We start from the raw sequence: 17970 nt of genomic DNA, 5'->3' as shown, positions 1-17970 counted from the left end.
GGCTACCCGGATAAAGCACTAAATAAACTTCAGTTAGTGCTAAATACGGCTGCTAGAATCCTGACTAGAACCAAGAAATTTGATCATATTACTCCAGTGCTAGCTTCCCTACACTGGCTTCCTGTTAAGGCAAGGGCTGATTTCAAGGTTTTACTGTTAACCTATAAAGCGTTACATGGGCTTGCTCCTACCTATCTTTCCGAGTTGGTCCTGCCGTACATACCAATACGTACGCTACGGTCACAAGACGCAGGCCTCCTAATTGTCCCTAGAATTTCTAAGCAAACAGCGGGAGGCAGGGCTTTCTCCTATAGATCTCCATTTTTATGGAACAGTCTGCCTACCCATGTGAGAGACGCAGACTCGGTCTCAACCTTTAAGTCTTTACTGAAGACTTATCTCTTCAGTAGGTCATATGATTGAGTGTAGTCTGGCCCAGGAGTGTGAAGGTGAACGGAAAGGCTGGAGCAACGAACAGCCCTTGCTGTCTCTGCCAGGCCGGTTCCCCTCTCCACTGGGGTTCTCTGCCTCTAACCCTGTTGCAGGGGCTGAGTCACTGGCTTGCTGGTGCTCTTTCATGCCGTCCCTGGGAGGGGTGCGTCACTTGAGTGGGTTGAGTTACTGACGTGATCTTCCTGTCTGGGTTGGCGCCCCCCCCCCTTGGTTTGTGCTGTGGTGGAGACCTCTGTGGGCTATACTCGGCCTTGTCTCAGGATTGTAAGTTGGTGGTTGGGGATATCCCTCTAGTGGTGCGGGGGCTGTGCTTTGGCGGAGTGGGTGGGGTTATATCCTTCCTGTTTGGCCCTGTCCGGGGGTTTCTTCGGATGGGGCCACAGTGTCTCCGGACCGCTCCTGTCTCAGCCTCCAGTATTTATGCTGCAGTAGTTTATGTGTCGGGGGGCTGGGGTTAGTTGGTTATACCTGGAGTACTTCTCCTGTCTTATCCAGTGTCCTGTGTGAATTTAAGTATGCTCTCTCTAATTCTCTCGTTCTCTCTTTCTCTCTGAGAACCTGAGCCCTAGGACCATACGTCAGGACTACCGGGCATGATGACACCTTGCTGTCCCCAGTCCGCCTGGCCTTGCTGCTATTCCAGTTTCAACTGTTCTGCCTGCGGCTACGAAACCCCTACCTGTCCCAGACCTGCTGTTTTCAACTCTTAATGATCGGCTATGAAAAGCCAACTGAGAGACCTGAGCCCTAGGACCATACGTCGGGACTACCGGCCGTGGTGACTCCTTGCTGTCCCCAGTCCGCCTGGCCTTGCTGCTATTCCAGTTTCAACTGTTCTGCCTGCGGTTATGGAACCCCTACCTGTCCCAGACCTGCTGTTTTCAACTCTTAATGATCGGCTATGAAAAGCCAACTGAGATTTATTCCTGATTATTATTTGACCATGCTTGTCACTTATGAACATTTTTGAACATCTTGGCATGGTTCTGTTATAATCTCCACCCGGCACAGCCAGAAGAGGACTGGCCACCCCTCATAGCCTGGTTCCTCTCTAGGTTTCTTCCTAGGTTTTGCCTTTCTAGGGAGTTTTTCCTAGCCACCGTGCTTCTACACCTGCATTACTAGCTGTTTGGGGTTTTAGGCTGGGTTTCTGTACAGCACTTCGAGATATTAGCTGATGTAAGAAGGGCTATATAAAATAAAATTGATTGAAAAATTGATTGACTAAGAAGCTATCCATAACTCAGAGTACACTGAAGAAGACAGAACTGACATTGAAAAGCACAGTTGGAATATAGCCTACAATAAACACAAATTAAACATGTAAAACACACTCACATAACAATATCAACATTCTCAGGCAACCCCTTTTTAAATGCTTTAGGACACATATTCCTTTTTCTTTTACTGTATGAGTTTCATTCTAGTCTAGTGAATATTTGTGTGAGAGTGTTTGTGTGCTCTGTCTACTCTGGATAAGCACTTGTGTGAAAGGGGTTTTAGGGCTTGGCTAAAGCAGCTGTTTCTCTGTCACTCTTCATATTGCTCTTCATTAAATACCCCTCTCCCTTTTCTTTGATTATGCAGTGAAAGATGATAATGAATTTGTATTGGATGATAAAATGATAAGTAGGCATATAGTTATCTGATTGTACAGATGTGCTCTGCTGCCTCATTCTCCTCAATGTGCCTATCCCAGAGGAGTAAACACACACACACACACACACACACATGCATGCACACACACACACACACGCACGCACACAACACTTTTATGTGAAGCCTTCACATCTTCACATGATGTCACATGGACTTGAGCTGCTCATCAGGATTGGAGGACTAGTATCTCTAAGGATGATTCTCCTCCTATAGACTGTGTCTCATCACACATAAGTCTCCTCCTACTACCAGTAAACATCTCGCTATCTACAGTACTTACAATGTTCAAAAGCAATGAATAGGAAATCATAGCCTACAAACCTTCCAGCTAGAATCCTTTTGTACAGTTATTGTCGGTCATAATGAGTAGAGGAGATTTCAGAAAGATACCACTGTTCTATCTGTCACTCTCCATCACTGAGTAAGCCATCTTGATAAAGAGCTCCTGAATAATTCAGTCAACAAAGACCACTTTGTTCAGAAAGCACAGCGCCATCAAATATTGAGCTCTACAAGGAAATACAAGGAAAAACAAAAAGAAATGGAGAAACTTATTCAAGAAAGATCAAGTGTAATATATTATAAAAATAAAGCAAACTGGATGGAATATGGGGGAAAATGCACAAAATTCTTTTTTAATCTTCAACATAGGAATGCTACCAAAAAGAACTTAATGAAACTGGTTACAATTGACGGAGTCACCCATAATTCACCAAATGATATTTTGAAGGAAGAAACAAAGTACTTTAAGCATATGTTTTCTTTTCAGTCGCCTCCATCTCCTCTAACTGAAGCTAATTGTAGAGATTTTTTTTCTATTGATAATGTCAAATTAACAGCCACACAGAAAGACTCATGTGAAGGTGAAATTACAGAGGAGGAACTTCTGGATGCAATTAAAGACTTTAAGTCCGGGAAAACTCCAGGGTTGGATGGCATACCAGTCGAGGTATACCAAACCTTTTTTGATATACTAAGCGGACCATTATTAGCATGTTTTAACCACTCCTATGTAAATGGTAGATTATCTGACACTCAAGAAGAAGGTCTGATCTCATTATTACTGAAACAGGATACAAGTGGAAAATATAAAGATCCAGTCCATTTACAAAATTGGAGGCCCCTTACACTTCAGTGTTGTGATGCAAAAATCCTAGCAAAATGTATAGCGCATAGAATTAAAAAGGTATTGTCGGATATTATTCATTCTAATCAGACAGGTTTTTTACATGGAAGATACATTGGAGATAATATAAGGCAAGTATTGGAAACAATAGAACACTATGGAAAATATGGGAAACCAGGCCTGCTATTCATAGCAGACTTCGAAAAGGCATTTGATAAAGTTCGACTGGGGTTTATATATAAATGCCTGGAGCATTTCAATTTTGGAGAATCTCTTATAAAATGGGTCAAAATCATGTATAGTAACCCTAGGTGTAAAATAGTAAATAATGGCTATTTCTCAGAAAGTTTTAAACTGTCAAGAGGAGTGAAACAAGGATGTCCACTATCGGCATATCTATTTATTGTGGCCATCGAGATGTTAGCTATTAAAATCAGATCCAATAATAATATCAGAGGATTAGAAATACAGGGCTTAAAAACAAAGGTGTCATTGTATGCTGATGATTCATGTTTTCTTTTAAATCCACAACTAGAATCCCTCCACAGCCTCATAGAGGATCTAGATACATTTTCTAACCTCTCTGGATTACAACCAAATTATGACAAATGTACTATATTACGTATTGGATCACTAAAAAATACAATTTTTACATTACCATGTAGTTTACCAATAAAATGGTCTGATGGTGATGTGGATATACTCGGAATACATATCCCAAAGGAAATAAATGATCTCACTTCAATACATTTTAATAGAAAGTTAGCAAAAATAGATAAGATCTTACTACCATGGAAAGGAAAATACCTGTCAATTTGTGGAAAAATCACCCTGATTAACTCTTTAGTATTATCCCAGTTTACCTATTTGCTTATGGTCTTGCCTACGCCTAGCAAACAGTTTTTTAAATTATATGAGAAAAAAATATTCAATTTTATTTGGAACGGCAAGCCAGACAAAATTAAAAGAGCATATTTATATAATGAATATGAATTCGGAGGACAGAAGTTATTAAATATTAAAGCATTAGACCTATCACTAAAAGCTTCAGTCATACAAAAGTTATACTTAAATCCGAACTGGTTCTCAAGCAAATTAGTAAGATTGTCTCACCCAATGTTCAAGAAAGGCCTTTTTCCCTTTATTCAGATTACAACCTCTCACTTTCAGTTATTTGAAAAGGAAATAATCTCCCAAATGTCACTATTTCTAAAACAAGCCATAGAAAGTTGGTTGCAATTTCAATTTAATCCTCCAGAAACGACAGAACAAATAATGCAACAAATATTGTGGTTAAATTCAAATATACTAATTGACAAAAAACCTTTATTTTTTGACAGAATGTTTAAAAAAGGTATAATCTTCGTAAATGATATCATCGGTAGGACTGGTGGAGTTATGTCGCACATGCAGCTAATAAAAACATATGGAAATGTCTGCTCTACCCAAAATTACAACCAAATAATTGCAGCCTTACCGCAAAAGTGGAAGAGGAAAGTGGAAGGGGGAGAAAGTAAGGAACTTGTCTGTCGGCCTTGCATTAAAGAACATAATTGGTTAAGGAAAACTGTGATAAATAAAAAAGTATATCAGTTTCACTTAAGGACCAAAGGATTGACAGCCGTCCCATATAGATTACAAAATAGTTGGGAAGAGATCTTTGACGTACCGATCCCATGGCATAGTGTTTATGAACTGACACGCAAAACGACACCGGATTCAAAAATTAGAATCTTTCAATTTAAATTATTATATAAAATTCTTGCTACCAATAGAATGTTATTTATATGGGGGATACAATCTTCCCAGCTCTGCAGGTTTTGCTGTGAAGAGACAGAATCATTAGATCATTTGTTTTGGTTCTGTCCATTTGTAGCTTGTTTTTGGACACAGGTCCAGGAATGGCTAAAGGATTGCAATATTTACCTGGAACTAACCTTGCAGATAGCATTACTGGGTGATCTGAAAAGTCATAGTCAATCAATCAATAATATAATAATACTTTTAGCAAAAATGTTTATTTTTAATTCACAATCTGTAGAAGCAATGAGAATAGAAAGGTTCAGAATTTTTGTAAAACATCACAGTACGGTCGAAATATATATGGCAAATAGAAATCCTATATGGATGGTGTTAAGAGATAGATGGGAGGTATTGAATAGAGTTGAAGGATGGGACTAATAACAAATAACAACAAATAATAACAAAGATAGCTAATAATGTAAGCATACTGTGTCCATAATAAGTATATAGGTTGTATGTTGGGAGCTTTTGGGAAGGAGCACAGTTAGAAAGATATGGCAAACCGGATGGACACCATGAAAATGATCGGAGAGGTTGAGAGTAGAAGAAGTTCAGGAGCAAAAAATATAAATAAAAATATATATATAATAGAATTATTGTAAAATGAACTCTGTCCATAAGGTGTAGATAGTAAGTATAGACCGGAAGTAGACGCCTGGGCATTGTTGTTCACTAATTTACTCCAAGTAGGGAAAGGATGGTGGGGTTGAAAAGTAATAAAGGGGAGTATATATATAAAAAATAAAAAAAACATGGGGGATTGGAAGTGATGCAGACAATTACATTGATAGAAGATACAATCTATCTGCAATATTAAGCTGATCCATTCCCCCCCCAAAAAAATAAAAAAATATATAAAAAAAATATATATATATTAAAAAAATAAAAAAGATAAAAAAATAAGTTTAAAAAAAATATATTAATAATAATTATATTGAGCTCTACTCCCGCTGCCACCCGTGTTTACTTGTAACGGCGGTCATAATGCCCATGTTTACATTTCTTTGTCATGTGGCTTTTTCAAGGTGCAAATGGTAAATGGATTTACACACCCACACCTAATCTCAGTTCACACCTTTTATCATATTATCATCATTATTATAGGAGCACCAATTAATCCTCCCCAGTATTAGAGAGCACAGTGTTGACCCGTATTGACCACAGGATTGACCTCTAACCTAGTGACTGTATGGCAATCACCGTCTTCCCTTAAGCTTACCGTATGCTTCCCAGTCTAAACAGTTTGCGCATATATTATGCTGACATTTTGTGCCGTTTTTGTTTGTTTTGGTGTTCGGCAGCGTTCGGCAGGGGTATTTTCGGCTGTTGCCGAAGTCCACATGCTGTGGGTTGATGGAGGGAGCAGTCGTCGGGTGAGGTTGTGTCTCTCTCTGGCGGGAGGTAAGCTTGGCTTATATGGCTTATATGGTGTCGAGTAAAGCTTAAACTATGTAGTTAGATTGTAGTTAGGTATTGTAGGTAGTTATCATAGGTTATTGTATTTAATTATTGTAGGTAAGTATTGTATTCGGCTGAGCCCGGTGAAGCACGAGGCTAGCTAACCCACTGCCTGGACTAGCTAGTGGGTAGCTACTGGTAACTATTAGCAACTGTGGATAGTTGTTTCACGCTTGAGAGTACCTGTAATTACGCCAGCTAGCTGCCTACCATTCAGCTGTTTTTCTAACCTCATTGTCTGAAGCGTTAACGTTAGGTAGTTAGTAGCTACTGTGCTCGAAATGTAGCTAGCTTGTTGCTACCTGGATAGCTAATAAACAATAGCTGGAACGACCTAGCGAACAGACGCGAACTGGCTGAGTCGATTCAGTGGCTAGCTTTGCACTTGGCTAGCTAACAGTAGCTGCTAGGGGTAAATTATAACCTACATTTGTATTTTGTTTTTACATACTGGTAACCAGAGTCGTTCAAGGGAAATCGGGACATGGGTGACTAGTTAACGTTAGCATGGCTCTCTCTGTGTTCGTGCCGTGGGAGGAGGGGTTTTTTGTTGGCAGAAAGCAATGGCTAGCTAGTATGCTAACTATTCTAGCTAACTAACTGGCTGAATAAGTTGACGACGGACTCGCTCAAGCTGTCGGGACTAACCCACAACGTTAGACATGGACACAAATTATCTGTTTGGCGTGTTGACACACTGGTGGTTTGTTGCGGCCGAGTATTGGTGCTAAACCGTGTTGTTGGAGGCTGGCATGCTAGTTGGCTGTGGCGTCATAGGATTCGGTGCCCTGGACGGTTTTCACGGAAGAATACTGTACCAAGTAAGCTAGCTGAATAAACTAAGTTAGTCTATTCCTAGAAAACATTGAACCGCTGTAGTTTCCAACAATTATAGTTTCTGAGGGAGGCCCCGCTCTCTTGCTTTCCCAGATGTTTAGTTCATTTCATTCCGATCTCCTTTGCTGTATTATTATTGTAGCCATTTTCTGTAGCCTGTCAACTATGCATCTGTCTATCCCTGTTCTCTCCTCTCCGCACAGGCTATACAAACGCCTCACACCGCGTGGCTGCTGCCACTCTAACCTGGTGGTCCCTGCGCGCACGACCCACGTGGAGTTCCAGGTCTCCGGCAGCCTCTGGAACTGCCGTTCTGCGGTCAACAAGGCAGAGTTCATCTCAGCCTATGCTACCCTCCAGTCCCTCGACTTCTTGGCGCTGACGGAAACATGGATTACCACTGAAAACACTGCTACTCCTACTGCTCTCTCCTCGTCTGACCATGTGTTCTCGCATACCCCGAGAGCATCTGGTCAGCGGGGTGGTGGCACAGGAATCCTCATCTCTCCCAAGTGGACATTCTCTCTTTTTCCCCTGACCCATCTGTCTATCTCCTCATTTGAATTCCATGCTGTCACAGTCACTAGCCCATTCAAGCTTAACATCCTTATCATTTATCGCCCTCCAGGTTCCCTTGGAGAGTTCATCAATGAGCTTGACGCCTTGATAAGTTCCTTTCCTGAGGATGGCTCACCCCTCACAGTTCTGGGTGACTTTAACCTCCCTACGTCTACCTTTGACTAATTTCTCTCTGCCTTCTTTCCACTCCTCTCCTCATGACCTCACCCTCTCACTGCCCCCCCCCCCCCCCCCTACTCACAAGGCAGGCAATACGCTTGACCTCATCTTTACTAGATGCTGTTCTTCTACTAATCTCACTGCAACTCCCCTCCATGTCTCTGACCACTACTTTGTATCCTTTTCTCTCTCGCTCTCCTCCAACACTACTCACTCTGCCCCTACTCAGATGGTAATGCGGCGTCGCAACCTTCGCTCTCTCTCTCCCGCTACTCTCTCCTCTTCCATCCTATCATCTCTTCCCTCTGCTCAATCCTTCTCCCTCCAATCTCCTGATTCTGCCTCCTCAACCCTCCTCTCCTCCCTTTCTGCATCCTTTGACTCTCTATGTCCCCTATCCTCCCGGCCGGCTCGGTCCTCCCCTCCTGCTCCGTGGCTTGACGACTCATTGCGAGCTCACAGAACAGGGCTCCGGGCAGGAAAGGAGGAAAACTAGACTCCCTGCGGACCTGGCATCTTTTCACTCCCTCCTCTCTACATTTTCTTCCTCTGTTTCTGCTGCTAAAGCCACTTTCTACCACTCTAAATTCCAAGCATCTGCCTCTAACCCTAGGAAGCTCTTTGCCACCTTCTCCTCCCTGCTGAATCCTCCTCCCCCCCCCCCCCCCCCCTCTCTGTGGATGACTTCGTCAACCATTTTGAAAAGAAGGCTGACGATATCCGATCCTCGTTTGTTAAGTCAAATGACACTGCTGGTCCTGCTCACACTGCCCTACCCTATGCTTTGACTTCTGTCTCCCCTCTCTCTCCAGATGAAATCTTGCGACTTGTGACGGCCGGCCGCCCAACAACCTGCCCGCTTGACCCTATCCCCTCCTCTCTTCTCCAGACCATTTCCGGAGACCTTCTCCCTTACCTCACCTCGCTCATCAACTCATCATTGATCGCTGGCTATGTCCCTTCCATCTTCAAGAGAGCGAGAGTTGCACCCCTTCTCAAAAAACCTACACTCGATCCCTCCAATGTCAACAACTACAGACCAGTATCCCTTCTTTCTTTTCTCTCCAAAACTATTGAGCGTGCCGTCTTTAGCCAACTCTCTTGCTATCTCTCTCAGAATGACCTTCTTGATCCAAACCAGTCAGGTTTCAAGACTGGTCATTCTACTGAGACTGCTCTTCTCTGTGTCACGGAGGCTCTCCGCACTGCTAAAGCTAACTCTCTCTCCTCTGCTCTTGTCCTTCTAGACCTGTCTGCTGCCTTTGATACTGTGAACCATCAGATCCTCCTCTCCACCCTCTCCGAGTTGGGCATCTCCGGCGCGGCTCACTCTTGGATTGTGTCCTACCTGACAGGCCGCTCCTACCAAGTGGCGTGGCGAGAATCTGTCTCTGCACCACATGCTCTCACCACTGGTGTCCCCCAGGGCTCAGATCTAGGCCCTCTCCTATTCTCGCTATACACCAAGTCACTTGGCTCTGTCATATCCTCACATGGCCTCTCCTATCATTGCTACGCAGACGACACACAACTAATCTTCTCCTTTCCCCCTTCTGATAACCAGGTGGCGAATCGCATCTCTGCATGTCTGGCAGACATATCAGTGTGGATGATGGATCACCACCTCAAGCTGAACCTCGGCAAGACAGAGCTGCTCTTCCTCCCGGGGAAGGAATGCCCGTTTCATGATCTTGCCATCACGGTTGACAACAACGTTGTGTCCTCCCCCCAGAGTGCAAAGAGCCTTGGCGTGACCCTGGACAACACCCTGTCGTTCTCCGCTAACATCAAGGCGGTGACCCGATCCTGTAGGTTCATGCTCTACAACATTCGGAGAGTACGACCCTGCCTTACACAGGAAGCGGCACAGGTCCTAATCCAGGCACTTGTCATCTCCCGTCTGGATTACTGCAACTCGCTGTTGGCTGGGCTCCCTGCCTGTGCCATTAAACCCCTACAACTCATCCAGAATGCCGCAGCCCGTCTGGTGTTCAACCTTCCCAAGTTCTCTCACGTCACCCCGCTCCTCCGCACACTCCACTGGCTTCCAGTTGAAGCTTGCATCTGCTTCAAGACCATGGTGCTTACCTACGGAGCTGTGAGGGGAACGGCACCTCCGTACCTTCAGGCTCTGATCAGTCCCTACACCCAAACGAGGGCATTGCGTTCATCCACCTCTGGCCTGCTGGCCCCCCTACCTCTGCGGAAGCACAGTTCCCGCTCAGCCCAGTCAAAACTGTTCGCTGCTCTGGCACCCCAATGGTGGAACAAGCTCCCTCACAACGCCAGGACAGCGGAGTCACTCACCACCTTCCGGAGACACTTGAAACCCCACCTCTTTAAGGAATACCTGGGATAGGATAAAGTAATCCTTCTACCCCCCCCTTACCCCACCCCCCCCAAAAAAAATTAATAATAATAAAAAAATAAAAAAATAAAAATAAAAATATTGTAAAGTGGTTATCCCACTGGCTATAAGGTGAATGCACCAATTTGTAAGTCGCTCTGGATAAGAGCGTCTGCTAAATGACGTAAATGTAAATGTAAATGTACGCCCCCTCGTCTGTGATTGATCCACAGTAGGGATTCTTCATTGAAGTGTTTGTTGTCGTTCAACGACAGACGACTAGTTTTCATGCACATTTTCTTACTTGAGAAATACTAGACCAAACATGTAAAATTGCGCGACTAAAGGTGACAGCATGCTTCAGTTCGGCTGACGGCTAGCCGAACTCACAGACACGCTTAAAAGACCTTCGCTTGAAAAACTAGAAAAAAGCGGCAATAGTACTGTTTGTCAATTTTGAGACGGCGTAGCCAGCATACACTTCCTCAAAATAGTCAGAATTAATCTAAGAAAAAATTCAAGAAATTTGTCATTACGTTTTTGCCGAGGAGATCTTAGTCGCGCAATTTTACATCTAACTAAGCTGTTTGATGCAGTATTTCTCAAAGACAAATGTTGCATTAAAACAAATCGTCTCTCGTTGAATGACAACAAAGACTTTATTGAATAATCCCTACTGTTGACCAATCAACGACGAAGGGGTTGTGGTGTACCGTGGACAAGCCACCAGGTGGAGACTCGTCGAGGCCTGGTGACAGACGGAGTCTTCATCACACGGCGGTGGCTCCCTCTGCTGGACGTGCCAGGTCTCGACAGGTCCTCCGGCCAGGACTACTTGGGTCTGATTGAGGCTGGTGAGTTATCAAAGGGCTGATTGCTCACCAGCCGTACAGGGCCCATAAAGCTGCCAGGAGGGTAGCACACGGGAGGGTTGGAGGTAGTGAGAGGTTACTACCGGACAGACGTCCTCGCGGTCTGATAGAACCGAGGGGCTCGGTGTTCTACCCCAGAGGAGACAGCATTCACCGGAGCCCAGAAGGCTGTAACCTGGAAGAGGTCTCCTGGAGGAAACCGGTTTCTTTTATTTTTCTTTATTGTTTTAAATAAACACCCTTGAAACTGAGGTATCACACTTGTGTCTGTGTCTGATCTGTGTAAACATCTTGATCAAACCCCCTGGTCCGCCACAAGTGGTGGAGAATGCGGGCAAGTCTGACAACGTGGTCAGACCAGGGTTGACGTTTACGCAGAATCAGCATGGATGAGTTGATAGCTCTGTTTGTTCGGGCCCAACAAGCGCAACAGGACATTCAGGAACAAATGCTGGAAGAACAGCGTCTACAGAATGTCCGCCTGCTGGAGGAAGTCAGGAAGCTACGAGGAGAAAAGCAGACCGAATAGCATCCCAATCAGTTTTTAATCAAGTTAACGGAGGATGACAACATTGAGACCTACCTCTGCACGTTCGAACGGACAGCACTCCGAGAAGGATGGCCCAAGGTGAAGTGGGCGAGTCTGCTGGCCCAGTTCCTGTCCGGAGACGCCCAAAAGGCGTGTTATGACCTCAACACCGACTGTCTCAAGAGGGATGTACTCAGCCGCTACAGGTACAACCTGGCCCATCAGGCCCAACTGGTCCACGACTGGAGGTTTGTGGCCGAAGCTTCCCCCCGAGCCCAGATGAGTGACCTACTGCACATCACCAGGGCATGTCTCCTAACCGACGTGGGCCACCCTCCCCGTTATCGACAAAGTGGTCATGGATCACTTCTTACGGGCGCTACCACATGACATGAAGAGGGCGGAGACCTTGGAGGACCTCTTGGGAACCGTGGAGATGCACCAGAATACCGAGGCCCTGCTGAAGGGGACGCAGGCAGAGTCCGGGAGCCGTTGGAGGGGACGGAAGAACGACCCCACCACTGTACTCCCCAATCCGACAGTCAGCCAGGCTAAAGGACTGCAGACCCGTGGAGAGACAGCCGGGGGAGAGTCGATCCGCCGCCGACGACCCCAAGTGGATGAAGACCAAAGGAGGTGTTTTGAGTGTAGCGCCCGGGGACACCTCTCATGGAATTGCTCGGGTCGAGAGGCCCCAGAGATAAGCCGGGCCATGCAGTAAACTATGTCACATCCTGTTGGGCCCACAGCGAACCACCAGCACCCATGGTCCTGGTGAAAGGTCACGACACCCACGCTTTGTTGGATTCCGGGAGTGTGGTAACGCTCGTACAAGCGCCTGCTGGCCCATCCGACCGACCGTGGTGAGGAGATGTCCGTCTCCTGTGTCCACGGCGACACCAAGCAGTATTCGACCGGGCATGCCACCATCGTGACGCCACAAGGGAGCTGCCAGATAAGGGTGGGTGCCGCACCTGAGTTGTCCACTGTTCGCGGCACTGTGGAGGCACAAGCTGGGAAAAAGAGTACGAGCCGGCGACCGACAAGAACGGGGACGGACTGTCGCCTGCGCGGCCCAGAAGCAAGCAGTTGCCAACCCAGTGTCTACAGACCCGGAGTTGGGGTCCGAGGGGGCGCCGGAACCAACCTCACCTGGTGAACAACCGGAGGAGGAGCCCAAGCGCCCCCTCCTTGATTTCGAGGGACCCTCTGAGATACCGGCCCTGAGCTCCTGAGGGGACAGTACAGGACAGTCCAGTGGGAGGATCCGAACATGAAAGCCGCCGCGGCCCAAGTGATAGCGGTGGATGGCCAGCTTCTTCCGGCGGTGAGTGACTGGCGATACCCCCATTTCCAGATCAAAAATAACCTGTTGTATCAGTTGTCACACAAACATCGAGGAGTCCCACAGCGCATGGTGCAGCCCCATCGTGTTGGTGCCCAAACCAGACGGTAGTCTGCGTTTCTGCAATGACTTCCGGGGGGTGAACGACATCAGTTTGTTCGACGCCTACCCCATGCCGAGGGTGGATGAGCTCATCGACCGGTTGGGAAAATCCCGGTACATCAGCACCCTGGACCTGACCAAGGGATATTGGAAGGTACCCTTTGCAGCTTCCTCCCGGGAGAAGACGGCGTTCTCGACACCGAATGGCTTATACCAATACCGGGTCCTCCCGTTCGGTCTCCATGGAGCCCCGCCCATGTTCCAGCGCCTGACGGACCGAGTCCTCCGACCCCACCAACAGTACGCAGCGGCCTATTTGGATGACATCATCATCCACAGCCAAGGTTGGGAAGAGCACCTGACGCTCCTCGAGGCAGTACTGGACGCGCTCAGGCAGGCCGGGTTCACCGCGAATCCCAAGAAATGCAAGCTGGGGTTTGAGGAGGTGGAGTACCTGGGGTGTTTCATAGGACGGGGGAACGTCAAGCCCCAGGAGAGGAAGGTCCAGGTGGTTCGTGACTGGCCCGTTCCCCCAGCACCAAGACACAGGCCGGTTTATCCCCAACTTGCGGCTATAGCCTCCCCCCTTACCGATCTGACCAGGGCCCGCCTCCCAGGAAATAGTGAAGTGGTTATTTCTTAAATTATCTTAGATTAATTCCGATGATTTTGAGGATGTGTACTGGCTACCACATTTTAAGGGCCATGGCTAGAAGGGATCCAGCTTTTGTCAAATTAATGTCCGATTTGACTATTCGTAACAGGTTAGGAGAATTAGGTTAAAGTTAGGAAAAGGGTTACGGTTAGCTAAAACGCAACAACAAAATCTACTTTTGACATTAATTTGACAAAAGCCGGATCTCACCTAGCCATGACCAGTCTCAAGAGTGATAAACAGTAATATTGCCGCTTTTTCTCGTTTTTCAAGCGAAGGTATTTATTTTAACGGAGTATGCGAGCACAGATGTTCACTTCGCCTAGCCAAGCTTTGCTTGGAGCAAACCGAACCTATATACAGTGAGGGAAAAAAGTATTTGATCCCCTGATGATTTTGCATGTTTGCCCACTGACAAAGAAATTATCAGTCTATAATTTTAATGGTAGGTTTATTTGAACAGTGAGAGACAGAATAACAACAAAAAAATCCAGAAAAACGCATGTCAAAAATGTTATAAATTGATTTGCATTTTAATGAGGGAAATAAGTATTTGACCCCCTCTCAATCAGAAAGATTTCTGGCTCCCAGGTGTCTTTTATACAGGTAACGAGCTGAGATTCGGAGCACACTCTTAAAGGGAGTGCTCCTAATCTCAGTTTGTTACCTGTATAAAAGACACCTGTCCACAGAAGCAATCAATCAATCAGATTCCAAACTCTCCACCATGGCCAAGACCAAAGAGCTCTCCAAGGATGTCAGGGACAAGATTGTAGACCTACATAAGGCTGGAATGGGCTACAAGACCATCGCCAAGCAGCTTGGTGAGAAGGTGACAACAGTTGGTGCGATCATTCACAAATGGAAGAAACACAAAATAACTGTCAATCTCCCTCGGCCTGGGGCTCCATGCAAGATCTCACCTCGTGGAGTTGCAATGATCATGAGAATGGTGAGGAATCAGCCCAGAACTACACGGGAGGATCTTGTCAATGATCTCAAGGCAGCTGGGACCATAGTCACCAAGAAAACAATTGGTAACAGACTACGCCGTGAAGGACTGAAATCCTGCAGCGCCCGCAAGGTCCCCCTGCTCAATAAAGCACATATACAGGGCCGTCTGAAGTTTGCCAATGAACATCTGAATGATTCAGAGGAGAACTGGGTAAAAGTGTTGTGGTCAGATGAGACCAAAATCGAGCTCTTTGGCATCAAGTCAACTCGCCGTGTTTGGAGGAGGAGGAATGCTGCCTATGACCCCAAGAACACCCATCACCACCGTCAAACTTGGAGGTGGAAACATTATGCTTTGGGGGTGTTTTTCTGCTAAGGGGACAGGACAACTTCCCCGCATCAAAGGGACGATGGACGGGGCCATGTACCGTCAAATCTTGGGTGAGAACCTCCTTCCCTCAGCCAGGGTATTGAAAATGGGTCGTGGATGGGTATTCCAGCATGACAATGACCCAAAACACACGGCCAAGGCAACAAAGGAGTGGCTCAAGAAGAAGCACATTAAGGTCCTGGAGTGGCCTAGCCAGTCTCCAGACCTTAATCTCATAGAAAATCTGTGGAGGGAGCTGAAGGTTCGAGTTGCCAAAAGTCAGCCTCGAAACCTTAATGACTTGGAGAAGATCTGCAAAGAGGAGTGGAACAAAATCCCTCCTGAGATGTGTGCAAATCTGGTGGCCAACTACAAGAAACGTCTGACCTCTTTGATTGCCAACAGGGGTTTTGCCACCAAGTACTAAGTCATGTTTTGCAGAGGGGTCAAATACTTATTTCCCTCATTAAAATGCAAATCAATTCATAAAATTTTTGACATGCGTTTTTCTTTTTTGTTGTTGTTGTTATTCTGTCTCTCACTGTTCAAATAAACCTACCATTAAAACCTACCATTAAAATGTCTTTGTCAGTGGGCAAACGTACAAAATCAGCAGGGGATCAAATACTTTTTTCCCTCACTGTATGCAGACGCCTTTAGACCTGCAATGACGCCTCTCAGCACAGATTTCAAAGTTCTGTATATAAATGTTCAGAATGGAATGTTGAGAATGAAATAATCTGTACTTCAGCAAGTAGGTGATAATGATAACATACAGCGCAATTATCCCTGCCATTGATAATAATTATGGTATTAAACGAAATGCATTAATAAGACCTCTTACAGTAGAAAGTGGTGAATATCCTCACCACCAGCAGTAATTATGTAGTTGAGGTGCTTATTTTGCATTTGTATTTATTAAGGAGTGAGTGTCTATATGTATGTGTGTATGTACCTATGTGTGTGTCTCTTCACAGTCCCTGCTGTTCCACAAGGTGTATTTTTACCTGTTTCTTTTATCTGATTCTACTGCTTGCATCAGTTACCTGATGTGGAATAGAGTTCCATGTAGTCATGGCTCTATGTAGTAGTGTGCGCCTCCCATAGTCCGTTCTGGACTTGGGAACTGTGTAGAGACCTCTGGTGGCATGTCTTGTGGGGTATGCATGGGTGTCCGAGCTGTGTGCCAGTATTCCAAACAGACAGCTCGGTACATTCAGCTTGTCGATACCTCTCACAAAAACAAGCAATGATGAAGTCAATCTCTCTTCCACTATGAGCCAGGAGAGACTGACATGCATGTCATCAATGTTAACTCTCTGTGTACTTTTAAGGGCCAGCCGTGCTGCCCTGTTCTGAGCCAACTGCAATTTTCCCAAGTCCCTCTTTGTGGCACCTGACCACACTACTGAACAGTAGTCTAGGTGCGACAAAACTAGGGCCTGTAGGACCTGCCTTGTTGAGAGTGTTGTTAAGAAGGCAGAGCAGCGCTTAATTATGGACATACTTCTCCCCATCTTAGCTACTGTTGTATCAATATGCTTTGACCATGACAGTCTACAAACCAGGGTTACTCCAAGCAGTTTAGTCACCTCAACTTGCTCAATTTCCACATTATTCATTACGAGATGTAGTTGACGTTTAGGGTTTAGTGAATTATTTGACCCAAATACAATACTTTTAGTTTTAGAAATATTCAGGACTAATTTATTCCTTACCACCGTTTCCGAAACTAACTGCAACTCTTTGTTAAGTGTTGCAGTTATTTCAGTTGCTGTAGTAGCTGACGTGTATAGTGTTGAGTCATCTGCATACATAGACACGCTGGCTTTACTCAAAGCCAGTGGCATGTCGTTAGTAAAGATGGAAAAAAGCAATGGGCCTAGACAGCTGCCCTGGGGAATTCCTGATTCTACCTGGATTATGTTTGAGAGGCTTCCATTAAAGAACACCCTCTGTGTTCTGTTAGACAAGTAACTCTTTATCCATATTATAGCAGGGGGTGTAAAGCTATAACACATATGTTTTTCCAGCAGCAGACTATGTTCGATAATGTCAAAAGCCGCACTGAAGTCTAACAAAACAGCCCCCACAATCGTTTTATCATCAATTTCTCTCAGCCAATCTTCAGTCATTTGTGTAAGTGCTGTGCTTGTTGAATGTCCTTTTCTATTAGCATGCTGAAAGTTTGTTGTCAATTTGTTTACAGTAAAATAGAATTGTATCTGGTCAAACACAATTTTTTCCAATAGTTTACTAAGGGTTGGTAACAGACTAATTGGTTGGCTGTTTGAGCCAGTAAAGGGGGCTTTACTATTCTTAGGTAGCGGAATGACTTTTACTTCCCTCCAAGCCTGGGGGCACACACATTCTAGTAGGCTTAAATATGGCAAATAGGAGTGGCAATATCGTCCGCTATTATCCTCAGCAATTTTCCATCCAAGTTGTCAGACCCCGGTGGCTTGTCATTGTTAATAGACAACAATAATTTGTTCACCTCTTCCACACTCACTTTACGGAATTCAAAATTACAATGCTTGTCTTTCATAATTTGGTCAGATATATTTGGATGTGTAGTGTCAGCAATTGTTGCTGGCATGTCATGCCTAAGTTCACTAATCTTGCCAATGAAACAATTATTAAAGTAGTTGGCAATATCAGTTGGTTTTGTGATGAATGAGCCATCTGATTCAATGAATGATGGAGCTGAGTTTGCCTTTTT

The sequence above is a fragment of the Coregonus lavaretus genome (genome assembly GCF_964263955.1).
Source record: "Coregonus lavaretus genome assembly, chromosome: 10".
In the NCBI taxonomy this organism is placed as follows: domain Eukaryota; kingdom Metazoa; phylum Chordata; class Actinopteri; order Salmoniformes; family Salmonidae; genus Coregonus; species Coregonus lavaretus.
This window is presented reverse-complemented; position numbering follows the sequence as displayed.